This window comes from Felis catus, chromosome A3, assembly GCF_018350175.1.
Source record: "Felis catus isolate Fca126 chromosome A3, F.catus_Fca126_mat1.0, whole genome shotgun sequence".
In the NCBI taxonomy this organism is placed as follows: domain Eukaryota; kingdom Metazoa; phylum Chordata; class Mammalia; order Carnivora; family Felidae; genus Felis; species Felis catus.
The window spans coordinates 26,349,267-26,370,794 of NC_058370.1; the positions used below are offsets into that span (position 1 = coordinate 26,349,267).

At 49.3% G+C, this 21,528-nt stretch overlaps 1 protein-coding gene across 9 annotated transcripts in view; it reads left to right on the forward strand.

The window, feature by feature from the left end:
- NOL4L (nucleolar protein 4 like) overlaps nucleotides 1-21,528 on the forward strand; it is a 126,466-nt gene that overhangs the window by 68,971 nt on the left and 35,967 nt on the right. The window contains exon 1 of one of the 9 annotated variants that reach the window (XM_045053766.1): nucleotides 20,442-20,596. The exons of the other annotated variants lie outside the window; for them this stretch is intronic. The gene's annotated coding sequence lies outside the window, so the exon portion shown is untranslated. Of the gene's footprint in view, nucleotides 1-20,441; nucleotides 20,597-21,528 lie in introns of those variants that run through there. 9 annotated transcript variants of the gene reach the window in all.

A 21,528-nucleotide genomic window follows, 5' to 3' on the forward strand; every position in this document is an offset into this window, starting at 1 on the left:
GTGAGTTCGAGCCCCGCGTCGGGCTCTGTGCTGACAGCTCGGAGCCTGGAGCCTGCTTCAGATTCTGTGTCTCCCTCTCTCTGACCCTCCCCCATTCATGCTCTGTCTCTCTCTGTCTCAAAAATAAATAAACGTTAAAAAAAATTTTGAAAAGAAAATAAATACATGATGCTTAAGGAACTATCACAAGAGGAATTTGGCAGGGGGCTGGGGTTGGGAGGAAGGTTACCCCTACCTCGTGTATGCTCAGTTATCTGCGGGGGTACGTGTATAATTTGATATGCACGTTACGGGTGATGTTATCCTGATCTTTTCTTAGATCCCAGTGTTTGACCCAAGACCCTATTGTAGAAATCATGTCCCGATCTGGAAGGAGGGAGACAGATTGTATTCTTTCTTCTGACACATACTTCCATTTTATAGAAGTGGAGGCTGAGACCCCTGGACTATTTGTTGTTGGTGGTGGTGGTGGTGGTTTCTGTTCTTGCTCTGTCCGGAGTGGGAAGGCTGTCAGACCTTCTCCAGTTCCTGGAGCTGTTCTAATGTCCTACTAATGGTTTTAATCATTCTCCCAGCAGCCTGTGTAGTGGTGCTGCTCCATTGTTTAAGCCCCAGTGATGGAAACTCTTACTTGTCTCCGTTAACCTCTGCCTCCCTTTCTACGGCCTTTCTCCCGGCCCACAGTTTTCCTTGGGTCCCAGAGGGTGTGGGAGGACCCTGAAGGCCCCAGCAAACATGTGGGGCCTGGAAGGTCCACAGCCCCCTGAGTCTCCAGAGCTTGGGCCCTCATACTCCTTGCAGCCGGCCTGTTGGAGCAGCACTGTTCTTAGCCAGGACACCAGCCCCCCACCTATGCAAACACCCTAGAGGCAGGTTGACGGCACCAATTCCACCACCTACCACCTATGTGACTTTGGGAAAATTGCTTCACTCTCTGTGCTTTATTACTCGAGAGTAGTAATAATACACCTAGCTCATAGAGTTATTCCAAGAGGTAAATGATGCGAGGCAAGATCAGTGCTTAGCACAGCGCCTGGCACGTTAGAACTATGGAGTGACCTCTCCTGCTGTTAATGCACCTTGTGTTTAATAGACACAGTGGATGACCTTGTGCAAGAGACCAGGGCCGTAAAGTTGAATAAGAAGTATAGTTGTTCTCAAGGAACTCTTCTTAACAGACGGGACAACAGCCATGGAACTGTGACCCAGACAGAAAACAGAGGCCAGAAGGGGCCAGGAATCTGCCAGGTGGTTCAGGGGACATTCGCTTATTTTAAAATGAGATTCGGGCCTCTCATTGTAGCCCACCTGGCAAAGAGGGCCCAGGTGAGGGAAGCTGAGAGTCGATAGCTCTAGGAGACACTGAGCTGGTGAAGGCCACAGCCAGTTTGGGGAAAGTAGGAGAAAGGAGACAGATGAGGAGGAGGAGGCTCAGAGCATGGGTCTTTCTTGGCAGTGAGGCCACAGGAGAGCCCTTTCCTCAGCCAGCACTGGGGAGCGAGGCACGGATGGGGGGAGGAAGTGAGCACAATCCAAGTGTGGAACTTTCTCAGGTACCAACCTCCCTAAGTGCAGGAGAAAACAAGCCCACTCCAAAAAGTTCTCCACATTCACTTTGTTTTTTAATTGTGATAAAATATTTGTAATTTAAAGTCTGCCATTTTAACCATTTTTTTAAAGTTTATTTATTTATTTTTTTATTAATCCCTACACCCAGTGTGGGGCTCTAACTCACAACCTTGGCCAATATCAAGAGTTGCGTGCTCTTTGGACTGAGCCAGGCAGGTGCTCTGCCATTTTAACCATTGTTTTTAAATTTTTAAAAATTTATTTATTTTGAGAGAGAGAGAGAGAGAGAGAGAGAGTATGTGTGTGTGGGACTGGGGCAGGGACAGAGAGAGAGGGAAGAGAGAGAATCCCAAGCAGGCTCTGCACTGTCAGCACAGAGCCCGATGCCAGGTTTGAACTCACAAACCATAAGATCATGACCTGGGCTGAAATCAAGGGTCAGATGCTCAACCGACTGACCCACCCAGGCAGCCCTAACCATTTTTTAAGCTTATTTATTTATTTTGAGAGAGAGAGGGGGGGGGGGGAGGGGCAGTGAGAGAGGAGAGAGAGAATCCCAAGCAGGCTCCTCACCGCCAGCACAGGGCCCAATGAGAGGCCTGAACTCGAGAACCACGAGATCATTACCTGAGCCGAAATCAAGAGTCAGACGCTTAACCAACTAAGTCACCCAGGTACCCCCACTTTAACCATTTTTAAATGCACAGTTCAGTGGCATTAAGTACATTCACAGTGTTATGTGAACAGCACCACTATCTCCAAAAGTTTTTCATCACCCTGAACAGAAGGTCTATAACCATTAAGCAATAACTCCCATTCTCCCTTCCTCCAGCCCCTGGTAACCACCTAGGTTTTACTTTTTGTCTCTATAAATATGACCACCTAGGGACCTCATATAAGTGGAATCACATAATTAATATTTGTCCTTCTGTGTCTGGCTGACTTCACTTAGTGTAATGTGTGTCCAAGGTCCACTCATGTTGTTGCATGTGTCAGAACTTCATTCCTTTTTATGGCTGACTAATATTCCATTACTTACCAAACCATATTTTATGTATCCCTTCACCCACTGATGAACGTTTGGGCTGTGTCCACTTTTTGGCTAACCACATTCACTTTTTAATCGATTGGACCAGGTTGCAGGACAAGGAAGAATTAAATCAGGGCTCTGTTCCTTCTCTCCCTGAGTCCTTAACCCTCTTTGTGGCTTTCTTTTCTCATGAACACTCTCAACCTCAGAAGGACCCCAAGAAATGGGGGGACCCAAAGAAGAAGTGAGAGCCTGTTGCTTAACTTAAACAGTGCCTGACTCATAGGGCTCTTACCTGTGGAGAACCCATGAGCACTGACTTTGTTCCAGATTTAAGAGCTTGGTAACAATAATGATCTCTGGGGCACCTGGCTGGCTCAGTCCAAAAAGCATGCAACTCTCGATCTTGCAGTCATGAGTTCAAGCCCCACATTGGGTGTAGAGATTACTTTAAAAAAAATAACAATAATGATCAAATAATCTCTTCCTTCCCCCTCCTCAGGCTGTCTTGCAGCCCAGGCAAGATGTGAACTCAGGGGGAAAATAACAGAAAAAAAATCATTTCCATGTCCCCTGCTGTGGCTCAGTGTATGTAACCTTTGGTGGTCTCTTAAGAAAGCAGAGGTTCTGAAGTATTTCTTTAAAATTAAACAGTAATCTCCATGGAACAGAACTAGAATTTAGAACTTTTCAATCCCTAGAGAAAATAAAAGAAATAAAGAAAACTTGAGCAATGCAGCAAGAGTAATTAAATGAGGGAATAAAAGAAGAAACAACTAAAAAGAGATATAATAAGTAGAAAACATAAATAAGCTAGTAGGAACAAGACCAAATGCCAGTAAATCACAGCAAATGTAAACGGGTTAAATTCCACGGCAGAGAATTAAAAAAAAAAAAAAAAAAAAAAGGCTCAGATAATGTTTGTTTGTTTTTTTTAATGGCAAACAAAAGACATTTTTTTAATGACACAAAAACTAAGATGAAATCAAGAGAAAGAGAAGGCAGTGTTGCTTCTGTCAAACAAGCAAATGTTTAAGGCAAAAAAAAGCATTAAATAGGGCAAAGTGAGATATTTCATGTCGATCAAAGGCAGTTTCCCAGTAAGATTTCAGAGCCTCTTGACCTTGGAAGTCTGCCCTTGGGGGAGGTTGAGGAGGTCGTTGGTCCTGTGGAACATAAGTAGCGCCTTTAGGCTTCACCATGAGAGGCAGCATCCTTCTTCTGTGTCCCCATCTTCACCTTTTGTCATTTGTGGTACTGTCTTGCTGTAGCCACTTCTCTAGACCAGTATCTTCAAACTTTGAGCATCTCTGTTTGCTCTCTGGAAATGTGCATGTAACAGAATGTGGCGTGGACCCTGAAGAACTTGTAAGAATGTGGATCTGCTCCTTGGCTACCTGGATTTTAGTCCTTCTCCTCCTCTCCCGACTGGGCTCATCCACCAAGGCATACTGGACTGCTTTCTCAGTTCCCAGCCTCCTCCTTTCCTCCCAAGTCCTGGCCTTCCTGGCTTCCTTCTCTTGCTTCATCTCTTGCTTTCCGCCTCTCAGACACCCTTAACAAGCCTCTGGGATCAGCCCACCTATGACTTGTTATGTGGTTGAACTGAAGGGGTGCAGCTTGACTCCATGAAAGTCCAAAAAGGACCTGAAATGGCCCTGGCTCCATTTTCAAGATCTGAGAAGCTATAGCCCAAACTTTTTCCTGTCTCAGTAAATCCCTGGCACTGTGGAAGGTTTGTGCTGCGGCAAGAAAAACAAAAAGCAACTGAAATATTGACCTTGACCAAGGCTGCTGTTTGGATTTTTCCAGGCAAAGAATGATCCTTAGAGCATTTCTGCTGTGAGACGATGTGCAGGTGGGGTAGTTGCCCTCAGATTCTGCCCTGTGCCCCTCAGGCCCTCCCCCATAATTCCAGGGTGGTTCAGTTTCAGAAACAGCATCTCAGGTGGCCCTTTATCTTTTTTTGTTTTTGTTTATTTGTATTCATTTTTATTTTTATCAAAAGAATATATATTTTAAAAATCAGATAGAAAAACAGCAGACCCTGCCCTGGCCTTCCCACTTTAATTTCTTCTTTTCAGAGACAGCCTCTTTTCTTAGTTATCTTTTAGCTCTCTCTTCTGGTTTTACCTTTTATTTCTAAATAACATATGCTCGTGCTGCTAGTTCTTGGTTTTTTAATTTGGGCTGTTTGGATTGATGTTGTTCAATTTCTTGCTGTATAAGATAGATATTTATACTATTATACCCTTTCATAAATACATGTATTATTTCCCCTTCCTGCATCCCTCAATATTCTCCATATCTCTCTATTTGGATAAATCACTTCATTATCTATATTATTATGACTGTGCATAGATTATTCATAGCTAAGCCTATGAGCATACTGTGATTACATTTTCTTTCTTTTGATTCCCCAGAGTTAGCCATTGCCTCTTTTTTCCAACCTTCACCTTCTATCTTTTGATCTTGCTTACAATGTGTGTGTTTTGTCATTTTTTTTGTCTTTATGTGTTCAAATTTATCTTTTTTTCTTTAATGGCTTCTGCATTTGACTCTTTAAAAAGCTAAGTAACTCCACTTCCATGTTCTCCTTCAGTACTTTCATGTTTTCATTTTTTTTAATAGACTGCTTTTTAGAAAAGTTTTAGGTTTGCAGAAAACTTGAGAAGATGGTATAGAATTCCCACATTACACCCCCCCCACACACACACACACACGCACACCCAGTTTCCCATACTATTAACATCTTACGTGGTTACAATACATTTGTTACAACTAATGAACCAATACTGACACATTCTTGTTAACTAAAGTCCATAGTTTATTTAGATTTCCTTAGTTTTTACCTAATTTCCTTTTTTCAGTTCCATAATCCTATTGGGGATACCACTTTACATTTAGTTGTCGTGTCTCCTGAAGCTCTTCTTGGCTATGACAGTTCCTCAGCTTTTACTTGTTTTTGATGACCTTGACAGTTTTGACCTACTGGTCAGGTATTGTGTAGAATTCTGGAGTTTGTCTGATATTTTTCTCAATATAAAGCTGAGGTTATGGGCTATTAAGAGGAAGACCACAGACATAGAGTGTGATTTTTACCACATTATAGCAGGGGTACATACTGTCAACATGATTCATGACCATTGCTGTTGGCCTTGGTCACACCTGGCTGAGATAATGTTTGTCAGGTTTCAAAACTGTAAAGCTGCACTTTTCCCCCCTCTCCAGGAAGGAAGTCACTATGTACAGCCCATACCTAAGGAGTGGGGGTTATGATTTCCTTACTTGAGGGCGAGGTATCTACATATATCATTTGGAATTCTTTGACATGGGACATTTGTCCCTTCTACCTCATTTATAAATTTATTTAATCGTTCAGTAATTTATATGGCTATTTATTTTATACTTTGGGTTATAATCCAATACTACTTTATTTATCTTGATGCTGAAACTGTTCCAACTTTAGTCACTGGCAGCTCCTTCAGTTGGCTCCTGTGCTCTTCTGACAAACCCTGATGGAGGGGTCTTGGGGTTTGTTCTTCGTAGGGTTTCATTTACTTTCTGGCACTATGAGATGCTCCAGGCCCATCTTGTATATTTCCCGCCCCAATCCTAGATCGGCCGTATCTCAAAGGAGCTCTGGTTCCTTTTATTGAAGAATTGTATTAAAAACCATGATCTGGGTGCTAGGTGTGCTTATTGCTACTGGAGTTTCCTTCCTTTTAGACCATCTAAGCAGAAGGAGCAAAAAATAAGCACGTTTTTATTTTTCAATTAATCTTTGATCCATTTGGAGCTTATCCGGGTATATTCTGAGACACAGATCCTGTTTTACCCTTCTGTGGAAGCATCACTTATTAAAGAGTCTATTTTCTCCCCATTGATTTGAGATGCCACCTTTATAATTTACTAAATTTCCATCTGAAACAGAATCTACTTCTATTCAGCCCATTGGACTCTTTGTCTATTTAATATCTGGTAGGAATGGTTCCCTTCCTTGTTTTCCATCTTTTCCAAGTTATCTTGGCTTGAGAAGAAAGTTATTTGAAAAAAAAATGTTTAATGCCTGAAAATTTTTGTATCCCATTCTTGGTGGGGGAAAGATAACAGAGGCACTGGGTTTTGGTGTTTTTTTTTTTTTTTTTAACATTTATTCATTTTTGAGAGACAGAGCATGAGCGGAGGAGGGGCAGAGAGAGAGGGAGACACAGACTCCAAAGCAGGCTCCAGGCTCTGAGCTGTCAGCACAGAGCCCGATGCGGGGCTCGAACTCAGAAGCCACGAAATCATGACCTGAGATAAAGTCAGACACGTAACCGACTGAGTCACCCAGATGGCCAAGGCACTATTGATCTAACCAAGTAAATATTAAGTCAAGACACTTTTACTGCAGGCCTTTCTGTTCACCAAAAAACAGGGGTGGACTATGAGCCAGGAGCATCATGACCCCAGCGTTATCTGGGGGCTATAAACATGGACAGCCCAGCATTCCCATCCTCCTAAGGATGGTGTCAAGCAAAAAAGGGCATTTCTAAATTTGAGAGGGATGGTTTTCTTGGCAACCTCTCTTTGAGAGGACAAATAAGGGAGTGAAGAGCCCACTCCCAAACGTTATTTTGTTTTATTTTATTTTATTTTATTTTATTTTATTTTATTTTATTTTAAGTAGGCTCTATGCCTGATGTGAACTCACAACCCCCAGATCAAGAGTTGCATACTGTACTGACTGAGCCAGCCAGGTACCCCTAAACATCTTTGTTATAGGGCATTGTTTTAGAGATTAATACATACTATTGAGGATACTCAGGTACTTTCTAGAAACTTGCAGTTTCCAGGTGCTCAAAGAAAATGAGCATTATGGCTATTTTGCTAGGACAGCCTGGGGTTCAGAGAGATCTGTGTCTCTTCTGTCTTCCTGCTTCCCTGAAGTTGTGTGGGAAAAAAGCAGAAAACAACCAACATCCTGTCTCAAAAGCCAGTTGCCTGATGGAGTCAGTAGATACCTGAAACCCAAACAGCTCATTGTCCCCATCAGTTTTTATTTTTTTTAATTTATTGTATTTCTTTTGAAAGAAAGACAGTGAGTGGGGGGAGGGGCAGAGAGAGATGGGGAGAGAGAGAAAGAGAATACCAGCATGACAACCCCACACAGGGCTTGAACCCACAAACTGTGAAATCATGACCTGAGCTGAAACCAAGAGTCAGATGCTCCACTGACTGAGCCACCCAGGCGCCCTACGTCCCCATCAGTTTTTACAGGCTCAGTCCCCTTCCAGGCTGCTGACATCCACCCCCGACATGTGAAGATGCCGACCTGGCCTTTCAACTTCATTATCCAGGAAAAAAAATGTATACAGTGCCCATAATTTACTGGTACAGGCAGGAGAGCCGCCTGGTACCACGAGCAGAATCCTGCATGTTAGGCTAGCCCGGGGATGCTTTATCTGTGTCAAGGGAAAAGCTGGGAGCAAGGTCAGGAGCCGCTACCTGGGCCTCCTGAATGGGAAGCAGCTCTGTCTCCTCAGACTCTGACTGTAAACCGCCCCTGGGAGGCACCCTGGGGAGCTGACTCCTGCTCTGTCTTTAAGGACAAGAGAGATCCAGCAGGAAAGGAGGTGTCTCTCCTGGGCTGGGCTGGGCCAGGAAGGAGCAACTCAAAACATCCAGATGGTCACTGAACCGACAGCTGACCTTGTGACACCCCCCCCCCTTCTCTGGGCCCAGCCTGACTGAGGCCCAGAGGGGCCCTGTCTTGTGACCAAGTCCCATTGGGTCATTGTCGTTGCTGTTTTTCACAACTGAACTCCTAACCCCAGTTTTCAAGGTATCTTCCATCTAGAACAAGTAGGTTATTTGGGGCAGCGTGCTTTCTCCAGCCCTCCCTGTTTTCTGTCACATTTGGTGGGGGGGCAAGTCCCCTGGTGGCTTTGTCTAGCCTCCCACTGAAGGCCCTGAAATATAGGTCTCTGGGCCCCTGGCAGCTGAGCATCTGTGGGTCGTGGTTTTCCATAGGTTCTTGACCCCCCCCCCCGACTCTTACCGCCCTGGTTGCTCCTTCCCACATGGGGGGCAGATGGGTCCCAGCACCCCAGCAAAGAGCTGCTGGGGGAGATGTGACCCCACTGGGTGGGCCTGTGGGTGGGTGAGCCAGGGCTCTGTAACCAGACCTGGGGGATGCGGGAGGAGTTCAGACGCTTCAGCAGCTGATGTCTGGAGATCAATTAGAGATAATGGCTTTGGGTGAACGCAAAGAGGCATGGCCAAGATTTTCCTGGTTATGATTGTGTTTACCTCATTAGCAGCCTTTTCTTTTTTTCTTTTTTGAGGGTGGGATGGCACAGTGCTGCACTGTGAATTTGTGCCGGCTGCTTTGTGTCACTCAGGGTGACCAGGCACAGACCCCTGGCAGCCGGTCGTCCCCCCACCTCCACTCAGACGGAAGAGACACAGGCCCGCGGCTTCTGCTCACAGCCCACCAGACCCGTGCCCTCCCAGTGACCCTGTGTTTGTACAGCTTTAACATTTTTTCTTCCTTCCTTCATTCAAAAGTCACTGAAGTTCCTACTATGTTCCGGACACTATGTCCTACTATGTTCTGAGCAAAGAAGATACAGCAGCGAAAGAGACAGATAAGGATCCTGTTCTCGGGGAACTCCCAGGCTGTAGGGATGATAAACAAATCAATAAGAAAAAATACACAAAAGTGAGAAGTTTGGGGCAGAGAATTAAAATAGGGAGAGTTGATAGACTGCACCTCTGGGTGAGAAGCCCTCTCTGAACAGGTGGCAATCCAAGCCCAGATGGATATGAAGTAGTCAGACCTGAATGGTAAGAAGTAGCCAGACGTGGGGCAGTGAAGGAGAAAAGGCTTGCCAGGTGGAGCAGACACAAGTGCAAAGGCCCTGGGGTGGAACAGCAAGGGGGCTAGGACAGAGGGAGTGAGGTGGAGACACGCTTGAACAAGCTTGAGCGGTCTGCAGAGGACAGCCCCCTCTGGGCCCGCCAACTGGATATGAAGTTTGTCGTGTTCAGTGTGAAACCTTAGGCTGCATTTTCCTCCACCAGAGGAGACTGGTGGCTTTACTGGGGGTGGTGACGAGCCGAGACGAGCACCCAAGAGGGTGTCCGGGGACTCGGGTTATAGGTGTGGCCCTGCCCCTGACCAGCTATCTGACTTTCACTTCTCTGTGCTGCAGTTTCCCTGTTACTGAAACAGCAGATTTGGGCCAGGCTTTAGTGGTTTCCAAAGTTTGCCTTTTGACAGAGGAACCCCTTCCTTCAAGGAAGTTCTTTTGGGGAGGAAGTCCAGCATATCAAGGGGCAGCAACAGGCGGGGATGTTGCCGGCAAAGCCGGCAGAGGGGCCCATAGCTCTGCCCACCTTCCTCTCCTATGCCCAGGCGGCACCCCCTCCACCTTTTCCATAGGACCCCAATAACAGGGCCTAGAAAGCTTTGGGCTGAGGTGCTAAAGACAGGCAGAAGGGCTCAGCCCAGCATAACCACAAGCAGCCTGGCTTCAGGCCAGGACTCCTCTCTCTCCTGTAGTTTCCTCCTCGGTGGAAATGAGTAACTGAGCCCATGCTAGCCCCATGGTGTTTTAAGGCTTGGATCTTTGGAATGTCTCTTAAGTGCCTCAAGAAAAAAATAGCATAGAAACAGAAGATGTGTTTTAACTGGTGCAGTGCTGTGGCTCAGGAAGTGCCCAGGCACAGCCGTACAATAGCCTTGGCACCGTCCCCTCCTGCAGAGTTCATAGGGAAGGGAAGTAAGAGCTTGTCTTCTCCCAGGCACCACGCGTGCACAGCAGGTGCCTGGACATAGCCGCCTTCCTCAGTCTTTTTAAGGAGTCTACATTCTAGAGAAAAAGCCACATAGGAGTGGGGTCCTTGCTGTCCAGTCCAACCACAAACAGGAATCCCATGAATCATTCAGAGATGCATGCTCCTGACTATAAGAGCAAAAAGTCAGCTGACTGTACAGCCAAACTTGAAGCTTTTTTTTTAACTGCTGAAACAAGACGAGCGGAGGAGCCATTGTTGGGGTTAATGTCTACAATGTTGTTGATGCCTCTGATGTTGCTGACCTTTTCCTCATGCTTGCAAGTTGGCTGCTGTTGCTCCAACCATCTTGTCCACATTCAAGGTGAGAGGAAGATGGGAAGGGGTGGTGTAAGCTTAGTCCAGCAAAGCAAAAGCTTTCCCAGAAAATCGCCAATAGACTTTTGTTGACATCACACTGGCCAGTGTCACGTGGCTACCTCCAGCTGCAAGGGAGGCTTTGAAAGAAAGAATTTTGTTTTTCTACCCTCTCTAGCTGAGAAAAGGAAAGGAGAAATGTCGAGTTTGGGTATCAGATAAGTTAGTCCACAGTATCTCCCATGGCCTGGGCGCGATCAATTGAGCTTGATAATGCACTTGGGTTATTAAGATGCCAAAGGATCAGGTGGGAGAAAATAATAAGAAGGGAGGGAAACAGAGGAGAAGCAGGGAAGGAGAAGAAGAGAAGAAGGAGAGGAAGGAAGAGAGAAGGAATGGTTGTTGGAGGCCTTCTGTGTGCCAGGTCCCCCACGTGGCTGGGGAAACTAGGCTTGGTCTCAGAGAGCTCAGGTAACTTATCCAAGGTCATAGAGCTAGTGCGAGAGAGCCCTGTTCCCTCTAACATTATGCTATTACTTCCCAAGGGAAGAGGAAGGAGGAGAGAAAGGAAAAGGAAGGTGAGAGTGAGCAAATATAGAGACAGGCCAAGGCCCCCAGTGGCACCAGCACTAACAGCTTCAGAGGGATGGGTCTGGGTCCCCTTATCCCAGCACTGCAGTCCTGGCACGTGGGGCAGGACCCGGCACCCAGCAGGGACTCGGTGAAACTATCTTGGCTGATGCCTTTATTACAAACTACTTATTTAAATGCATCACTGCATTTAAACCTCACAGCAGCCTTCAGAGCGAGTCCCTGTTGTCCCCCCATCTTAGAGATGAGAAAACAAAGTTAAAGAGGTTAGGTTGCCTGCCTGAGGTCACGTCGAGGAAGGGCCTGAATGTAAACAGAACACACCCCAGTCACCTGCTCCCCGGCTGTACCCCCACCCCGGCGCTGCCCACCAGGCACAGGACTCCAGCCATCAGAAAGTTCTCCGTGCTGTAGCTCTGCCCCCAGAACCCTTGGCCATGACCCACACACCTCCCAGCCTCGGGCTCTGTCACGGAGGGTGCAGGCCGAAAAGGGGAAGTGCCACCCACCCCTTTCTCTTGGCAACCTGTCCCCACAGCCGAGCCTGTCTTCCTTGGAGCAGCATCCGGTAGCTGCAGCATCTGGCAGAGGGGCCCTGGCCTCTCCTCCCATCACCTGCTGAAGAGCTAAGGAAAGGCCCCAGGCCCAGCTTCCCTCAGGGGTTGCATGGAGAAGCCTTGGGGTCCCACCGGGGAGGGGGGAGAGCAGCCCCAGCCCCTTGCCAGTGCTCAGCCTGAGGGAGACCTCTGAGGGCCCAGACCTGCTCTGGGGCTTTGTCTTTCTGTGCTGCAGGTCGGTGAAGTATGACACCACATGGTCCAACTCAGCGGTCCTGCCTCAGCAGGGCACTCCCCACATTCTGGGGACCCACATGCCCTGGTTCGAACCCCAGCATGGCCACTAGCTTCCAGCTCTGTGACTGCGGGCATGTCCCCTGGCCTCTGAATGCCAGCTTCCTCACTGTTGGGTGACTGGATGAGTCATTTAATCTTCCTCGCAGAGCCCCTACTTGTCATTACACGACGGCAATTAATACCAACCTTGCTATTTGGCTGATTCAATAAGGTAACATATACTACCACCCAGCGTAAGTGCCTGGCACAGAGTGGGTCGCAGTAATTGAGCACACCAAGCTCCAGGCTGCTCGACCATGGTAACTGGCTCCAGCTTTTTTTTTTTTTCCTTTTTCAAACTTTCATTAAACTATACCACTCAAACAGAAAAGAGCACACATCGTTTAAGTGGACAGCTCAGTAAGTTTCTCCAGACTGAATCCACCTCCTGTGACCAATTCTCAGATCAAGAAACAGAACATTGTCAGCACCCCAGAGACCCCCTGTGCCCCCTCCCAGTCACCACCCCCACCAAGGGTGACCACCACCCTGGCCTCTAATAGCATACATTGGTTTTTCCTATTCTAGAAGTGACTATGAATAGAATCATATAACATGCGCATCTTCACTCACAAGCCTGAGTTTGTGAGCATCATCTGTGTGGTGCTCCCTCTGTCGCCGAGGGGTATTCCACAGCACGTGTGGAGCCACGGCCAGCCGGTCTCCGTTAGCGTTCACTCGGGTGGCTTCTGGGTTGGGGCTCCTGCGAATAGTGTTCTGTGATCCTTCTAGAATGTGTTCTGTAGGGACCGTCCCCCTTTGGTTTGTTGTGTGTGTACCTAGGAGCGGAAGTGCTGGGTTACAGCCGGCCTTGGCTTTTTGGCTGAGCCTCTCCAAAGGTGCTAGAACGCAGGAAGAGAGAGGAGGGGGGAGCGCGTGCTCTGCGGGAGTTACAAAGTGCGGCCTGGGTTGCAAATGGTGTGCCTAATTCAGAGCTGCGTCGTGGAGCTCAGAGCTGTACTGGGCGGAGGGCGGAGGGCGAAACGGGGTCCTGAGTGATGCAGTGAGGAGTTCTGCCGGGGACTGTGCCACCTAAGAGCTTGTCCTAGCCCTGAGAGTTCATGGTCCAGTTGGGGAAAGGAGGTATAAAGCAGGAAACAGGAAGTACAAGCACATTAGGTAACGGGAGTAACGGAGACCTGCCACGAGAGCCAGCCGCGTGGTCTGCGAAATTGGCTGCTCCAGGTTCAGAGGGTTCCAGATTTGGCAAGGGTGGAGGGGGTCTTTGCTGATGGCCGAAAGCACCTTTCTAGCGTGCATCCTTCAATGCCCAACTTAAATGTCACCTCCTCAGTGGATCCCTCCAGGATCCAGTATGTCCTTCTTACATGCCGGGGACTTTGTTCTCAACAGGCCCACAACTGTCAAGTACAAACTGAATGTACATCCTGTGACCAGAAACCATGTGGTCATTTGTTTAATCTCTCTCTCTCTCTCTCTCTCTCTCTCTCTCCTGCTGGCCTGCAGGCTCTGAGTGGACAGACTTATATCTGTATTGTTCATTGCTGGGTCTCCCATACTTATCATGGTGCATGGCATGTGATAGGGGGTCTATACATATTTGTGGAAAGAACATGTGCCTGAAAGCATGCATGATCAAAGGAATGAAGGGGGTCACACATGGGTGATTGGGGAACAGAAGATAGTGAGTCTCTCTGAAGCAGAGTTCACCGCTTAGAACAGAAGGATACAAGGCCAGCAGGGCTGTGGAAGGCCTCGAACACGAGGCCATTGAGCTGCAACTTGATTCTGCCAGCAACTGGGAGCCATTGAAGGTTTGGGAGTAGGAGAGCGACATGAACAGAGATTAACTGATGACACTTTAAAGCAACACATCACTGAAAAGGAGACTGGGTGAAAGTGTAATTTCTACCTTTTGTTGTGGTTGTTAAGAAAGTACATTTCCACAAGCCAGGCCCTTTTAGTTATATTCACATGGGAAATTTATCTAAACAGAGAAGGAATGAGGACACAGTATTGGACAGTTCTAGATTTCAGCAAAGTGGTCAAACTGACTATGAGGTTGCAGCCAGCTGTGCAAAAATCAGCCAATGCCAAGAATAGATGGAGAAGCCAAGCTAGGCCCCAATCCACAGATCAGGTGTTTTGAATTCAGGCATGTGTGAAGCCCTTGGTGCTTCCATCCATGCTCCTCTTTCTGCTGAGATGCCCTCCCTACTTGCCACCTGTCACATTCCTCCTGCCTTCTTTGGTTCAGATGGATGGCATCTCTTCCAAGAACCTCCTACCCCAAGCCCCTCCTTTCTCCATGATTGTCTGCACCCAGGGCACCTCTCTGTTACGGCCTGGGTTTAATTGGACAGCTCTTGGGGGATAGAGGTGGATGTCAGCCCTACTAGATATTAAAATATATTCTAGAGCTATAATACTGGGACAGGAATAGATCAATAAAATAGAATAGACAATTCTAAAAATAAGGGAAAATTAGTGTAGTGTACTATAATAGTGGCATTTCTAACCCATGGACAAAGATGAATTATTTGAAAGACGGTATTGGGACAACTTGGAGAACCACTTAAAAAAATACAAACTAGGTTTAGTAGTAGACCTCACTACTTATATGGAGATAAATTACAGATTGAATGAAGATTTGGGGCACCTGGTGGGCTCACTCAGTAGAGCATGTGGCTCTTGATCTCAGGGTCCTGAGTTCAAGCCCCACATTGGGCATAGAGCTTATTTAAAAAAAAAAAGAAAAGAAAGAAAAAGATTTAATATAATGGAGCTATAAGTGCTCTACAAGAAAATATGGGTGAATTACTTTTATAATCTTAGAGTGGGAAAAACCTTTGTTTTGGCCTGAAACCTTTAAGCCCTAACAGAAAAAAAAATTGAGAGGATATAAAAATAAAAATTTTCCATATGGCAAAATAATCTCATCACAAATAAAATAAAAAAGACAACAAAAGGACAACATATTTGCAAAATATATGACAAAAGATTAAATTTCCTTCATAAAAAAAAAGACCACCAGGGCGCCTGGGCGGCTCAATCGGTTGAGCATCCAACTTTAGCTCAGGTCATGATCTCACAGCTCAGGAGTTTGAGTCGTGCATTGGGCTTTGTGCTGACATCTCAGAGCCTGGAGCCTGCTTCGGATTCTGTGTCTCTGTCTCTCTCTGCCCCTCTCCCGCTCACATTTTTTTTCTTTCTTTCTTTCTTTCTTTCTTTCTTTCTTTCTTTCTTTCTTTCTCTCTTCCTTTCTTTCTTTCTCTTTCTCTCTCTCTCTCTCAAAAATAAATGTCAAAAAACATTTTTTAATAAAATTTTTTTTTAAATACCACCAACCCAAATAGAAAGATGGGCAAAGAATATGAACAGGTTGTTCTAAGAAATGCAAGTGACCGATAAATACATGATACACATAAATATACACTCACACTGCCAAATGAAGAGAGGCAAAGGAAAATAAGAGATACTATTTTTCACCTCTCAGATTGGTAAAGACAGAAGAGATTGCTAATACTAAGCACTGACAAGCATGCCATGAAATGGGAATTGCCACCCGTCACTGGTGGCTGAATAAACCAGTGCAGCATTTGTGCAGGGGGTTGGGGGGGGTTATCATTGTGAAAATTCAGAATCCTGATGATGATGATAAAAGCTGCCATTTGCCAAATACTACCCCTCAGGAGGATATCCAGCTGCATTTTGTGACCTAACCTCAGAAGTCATACACCCTCATTTCCACAATATCTAATAGCTTGCACAACCCTATTCATTGTGACCATTGTGACAGGGCACTAGGGTGTGATACCAGGAGGTGAGGATCACACGGAGCCATCTTGGAGGCTGGCCACCACAGTGTCCAATTTGAAAGGGGAAATTTGGTGTCAAATACTACATTAACCACACTCTTATTATCCACTTTGTAGATCAAGAAACTGAGGCTTAAAGAGATTTAAGTGTGGTGCCCAAAGTCACTTGAGTGTCAGAACGAGAATTTGAACCAGTCCCATTTGGCTAGACTCTATTGGACCTCCTCACTGGTCTCCCTGCTGTCACTCTTGCTTCCTTATAATCTCATCCCCTCTGATCTAAAAACATAATTCATATTGCATCATTTCCTCACTCTTAGAATAAAATCCACATACTTTACAGTGGTGTACATGGCCCTGCATGCTTGGCCCTGAATACCCTCTCACCCTTGTCCCCCTGACCCCGGCCCATCTCACTCTGGTCACACTGCTCACCTTTCTGTTCCTCAAACATGCCAAGTCCCTTCCTACCTCAGGGCCGTGGCACCAGCTCTTCCCTCTGCCTGGAAGACTGTGCCCCCAGGTCTTCACCCAGTTGTCCACTTCAGCCACCCTGGGGTCAGGGCACACATTGGCTTACTCTCGAGAGGGTCCTTCTCTGACCACTCAGCCCAGAGCCCACCCTTGTCTCCACCCTCAACCCGTCTCGCCCCGACTTCCTGTGCCTCTCCTTCACCCCATCTTCCTTCTTACTCCTTGTTTCCGGGATCCAACCAGGATTCAAACTTTGCATTTAGTTGTTATTTCTCTTTACTCTCAGGGTTTAGAACACCCGAATTAATAACAATGAATCTTTTTGAAGAGTCCAGGACAGTCGTGTTGTAGAGAGTCTCTCTAGATTTCTTGTCTGGGTGTCTCTTCATAATCAGATTCAGGTTATGCGTTTTGGAGAACACAACGTGGGTGATGATTGCATCTCTTCAGGAGGTGAGCACATCATGTCAGGTGGCCCCACTTCAGGGGGCTCCTGAATTTGATCGCATGGTTATGGGTGCCTGCCAGTCTCTCCATTGTGCAGGTACATGTTCTCTTCCATCATAAGTAAGTAAAATATAGGGATAGATGGGTTTTTAAATGCTCTGAGATGCTTGAACAGTATCCTCTCTGATCAGACTAAGCTCCTGTTTTTCCTAATAGTAACAAACCCTTGATCCCCTTGGCCAGGTCCCTACTTGTGGGGGGGATGTCTCATGTCATATAGGAGTCTGTCTGGAGGAGTTTGCTGCTTAAGAAACTGCCCTAGAGAGCAAATGCCCTGCCAATTGTCCACTTACAAAAACCCCTACTGTTGGGGCGCCTGGCTGGCTCAGTCGGTAGAGCATCCTACTCTTGATTTCAGCTCAGGTCATGATCTCACGGTTCATGAGCTCGAGCTCAGTGTGGAGCCTGCTTGGGATTCTCTGTCTTCCTTTCCCTCTGCCCCTCCTCCACTTTCTCTCTCTCTTTCTCTCTCAAAATAAATAAACATTAAAAAAAAAAAGCACCCACTGCTTGCAGAGCCTGACATGAAGGGGACATGAAGGCAGTACTGCCCTCTGAAGCAGATGGGAGCAGCCTTCCCTGCCATACTCTCCCACCAAGACTGGGGCCGAAAGAAGGAAGGTCGCATCCTTGGGAGAATTAGTGGTCAAGAAACTAGGTCATGCCATTCCTTGTTGGGACCCGTGCTGTGGCCACTTTAAGGATCGAGGGAGTTGTCCAAAGGCACAAGGACACTGAAAACAACCAGCACAAGGTTACTCAAGGAGTGGCCACTCCTGCAGGAATAAGGATCTGGGAGATTTCTGCAGGCTTCAGCACACATGAAAATTCACCTAATTTTCGGTGCTGCTAAACAGCCAGGTTTCTCTAGGGCTCCCAACTGCTTTCTGTGGGTTGAGTGGGGCTGAGGCTGTTTTATCTCAGGGATGGTAAATGAGTTCACATTTCATGCCTAGAGAAAATCACTGCTCTGCTCTCCTGGGCGGTACTGGCTCTCTTTTATTAGTCAGAAAGGAGGTGGGTTATCTGGGTTCAATTCCACCTTTGAACTTCAGCTGGATTTGGCTTTATATTTCAAGCCCAGATGTCCACCACTGCTGTGAAATAGTGAATCAGGCCAAGAGAAGTCAAAGGTCTCTAGAAATGTGGTGGGAAGAGATGGGAAATCCGGGCCTGAATTATCTCATTTTCAAAGTGAGGAAGGGCATTTCCCATGTTGGAAACGCCCGCATTTCCCTGGATGAACTGGAGAGTCATGGCCACTAATTAAAATTCTAAAAATCATTATTGGGCACCAACACGTGTGGACATTCAGGTGATGCAGCCTCCAGGCTGTCCCCACGACAAGGGGCAAGAAGATCTATTAGAGAAAACTGGGAAGGGTGCATTGGTTTGAAAACACATTGGATTTTAGGAATAAAAGGCGCTAATGAGTAACATGCTTAGACCCTCTTTTAAAAATAAAGTGTAAGTTCTATACTGACAATAAATCTTTAGCACGTGTGGGACAAGTCTGTCTGCCTTTAATTTGATATGTTGCCATCCTATTTTTCTAAGGGGTGAATACTGAGCTCTGAACCTGTGTTGTACTTCCCACTCACACCTGTAGAGGGAGCCTTGTTTACCTCGGATTGTTCACAATGCAAAGCTTTCAGTGAAAGAAAGAAAAAGGCTTTTAGAGAAAAAAAGTTGGAGGGTTAAAGGCAGTCTGTTTCAAAATTGCAAACAATCGAGATGGCTGTCTTGTTTTGTTTTTTTTTTTTTCTTTGCTGTTCTACTGTGAATGAGTTGTAGCGTGAAGTCAGTAGAAATTGCCCTTCTTTTTCGGATGCGACTAGAGGGACCAGGAGGTGGGATCGTTGTTGGTATTTTTGTTTTGTTTTTTGGCCATTTCCTCACAGAATTCCACGAGGGCAGCTCCTCATCCCTGTTAAAGCACAAGCTTTTCCTGAAAGCTGATGCGTGGTAACGGAGGTTGTGAATCTGAGGAGGGGGACGTCTGCCCTTGACCCATCTTGTCTGTTGGGGTCTAATTGTGCTGTTTGGGGACGAGCGAGTTCTGTTCTAGGCTTGAGTCTGAGGTTGCTCTCAGGTCCAGGGTCCTCCACCCCCCACCCCGCGACGCCCCACGCGGTCTTCTCCAGCACCCCAGGCGGACAAGGTCCGCCTGTGCGGAGGACGGCGTCTCTGATCCGCCTGGGTCTTCCCTCTCCTGCCACGCTGTGTCTCCGCGGACAGTACGCGCCCAGGTCTGGGATAGAGCAGCATTCGTGATGTTATCCTATTACTTTACAACTGTAGCTCGCGCGCCGTAAGGAGCCGGTACGGTGTGGTCTAGAGGAGCACAATAACCGGCGGGAGGAGTGGGTGGGGGTGGCCGGGAGGGAGCAGAGAGCGAGGCGGCGGCGAGCGCTCCCGATCACAGAAATGTTTGGGTCGGACAGGTGAACGCATCTTGGAGTCCCAGGCGCCCGCCAGGGAGGAAGAAGGGGAGCATGGGAGGGTGTAAACTAAGTGGTGGGAAAGAGACAAAGGAAGAGTGAAGAGGCGAGATGGTACGGAATATAGGGAGGGGGAGGGGAGAGGAGGGGGCGGGGGGGGCAGCGCGCTAAGGACCCCGATCTTGAACTTGATCAAGAAAAGGGGGGCCCTGAGATAGGGGTGGGGGGGCGGGAGAGAGCCGGCCACGTGCCTGATTCTCCCAGACTAGGGTCTCGCTGAGACCGCCCGGGGACCCAGCAGCCCCGCCCAGCGAGGACCCGCGTGCCCAGGGAACCAGGGGACACGAGGAGGTCCAGGGCTGCCCGAAGGCCCCAGGGCGCGGAGAGTTCCTAATGGTGCCTGAGTCACTTTCTTTGGGCCAAGTCTCTCCTCTCCTGGCCTGAACGCAGAGAGCCGGCGGGCCGGGTGCCTCCCCTTCCAACCCCCAGACCCGAAGACTGCGGCCTCCAGGAGCGAGGGGCGGGCACACACCCCACCGCTTTCTTTCCGGGGCTCAGCCCCCAGCAAGAATCTTCCTCGAAGCGCTTCCCCCTTAAGAGCGCTCTCCCCCCGGAGCGCACGGCAGCGCGTCCAGTGCGCCCTCATCCCTCCCCCACTACCTGGCCCAGCACCCCCTCCTTCCACCTCCTCTCCCCCCTCCCCGCCCCCCGGCCTCTCCCTCCTTTCTCCTCTCTCTGGGTGCCTCCTTTTCCTCTCTCCCCCTCCCCCCGTGCCCACTCCTCCCTCTCGTCAGCCCCTCCACCTCCTCCTCCTGCTGCTCCTCCTACTCCCCCTGCGTGCGCCCTCCCCGCGCTCCCCTCCCCCCGGCCCCCGCCCCGTGCCCGGTCCCGCCCCCCCTCCCCCGCCTCCCCGTACCCGGTGCCCCCCTCCCTCTTCCTCCCTCCCGGCCGCGGCGCCGCCGCCGCTGCCGCCGCCGCTCGCCTGGGCCCTCCCCCTGGCCACCCCCGCCCCCGGGCCGGGCAGTGACGCGCCGCGGCGGTGCCAGCCCCTCTCCCCGGGCGGCCGCGGCGGCAGCAGCAGCAGCAGCAGCTGGAGCTGTGGGGCTGTCACTGCCGCCCGCCCCGCTCACTCGCCGAGCCCGACCGCCGGTCTCCGCCTCGCCTCCCGCCCAGGTACGGAGTCCGACCCGGATCCCCGCGATCGGGCCGTTTCCGGGCCCCCAGCCGCCGCCCCCCTTCTCCCGCCGATGCCGCCGGCCGTTGAGCTGCGGTTAAGGGGGTGGGGGAGCTGGGGGGTTCTGGGGAGGGGGACGCGGGGGAGCTTCCTGCGCCGGGGCTGAGGAGGGGGGCGCAGGGAAGCGGCTGCGCCCTGGGCGGAGTGGGCTGGGGCGGGGGGCGGGTGAGTGTGACCGAGGGGGGGGGACGGGCAGGGGAGGTGCACTCTAGGGGCTTTGGGGTCCCGGAGAGGTGTGCCTAGCGGCGAGTGCCGGGGAACCGCCGGGCGCACCCCACTCCCGGGCCGTGCGCGCCGCCGGTCCTGGGGGGCGGTGATTGTGTGCGCTGCGCTGCGCCGCGCCGCGGTATTGTGCGGCGGCCACACCGTTTGCAGCGGGCTCGGCACCGCGTCCCGGGGAGGAAGGCGTTCGCAGGCGGCGGGGTGGGGGCCGGGCTCGGGTTGCCGCCACCGCGGCCGCCGAGAGAAGGGAAGTGGACTGTTTGGGGATATGAGGACGGGAAGCGTTGAGTGGCAGGGAGGGGCTCCCCGCCACGGCGCGGGGAGTTGAGATGAGGTTTGCAGAGTTGAGCCCACTTCGGCAGGCCCCTGTCCCTCCCCCGAGAGGACCGGGTGCCCTGCTCAGGTGTACCGTCAGAGCGGAAGCCGGGGGGCAGCGGCGGTTCCTGGCGAAGGGGCATTCCTAAATGAAGGGGACACACGGGGCGGGGGCAGCCGGCCGGAGTGAGGGCGCGCGTCCGCGTTAAGTTGAATTTACGCCTCCGCCGGCCACTCTCCGCTCTCCACCTAGCCCTCCTGGACCGGACGCTTCTCGTGGGGCCGGGTGGGGGTGTGCCATCCACAGTTTTTATTCCAGCGGCTCGAGTTCAGA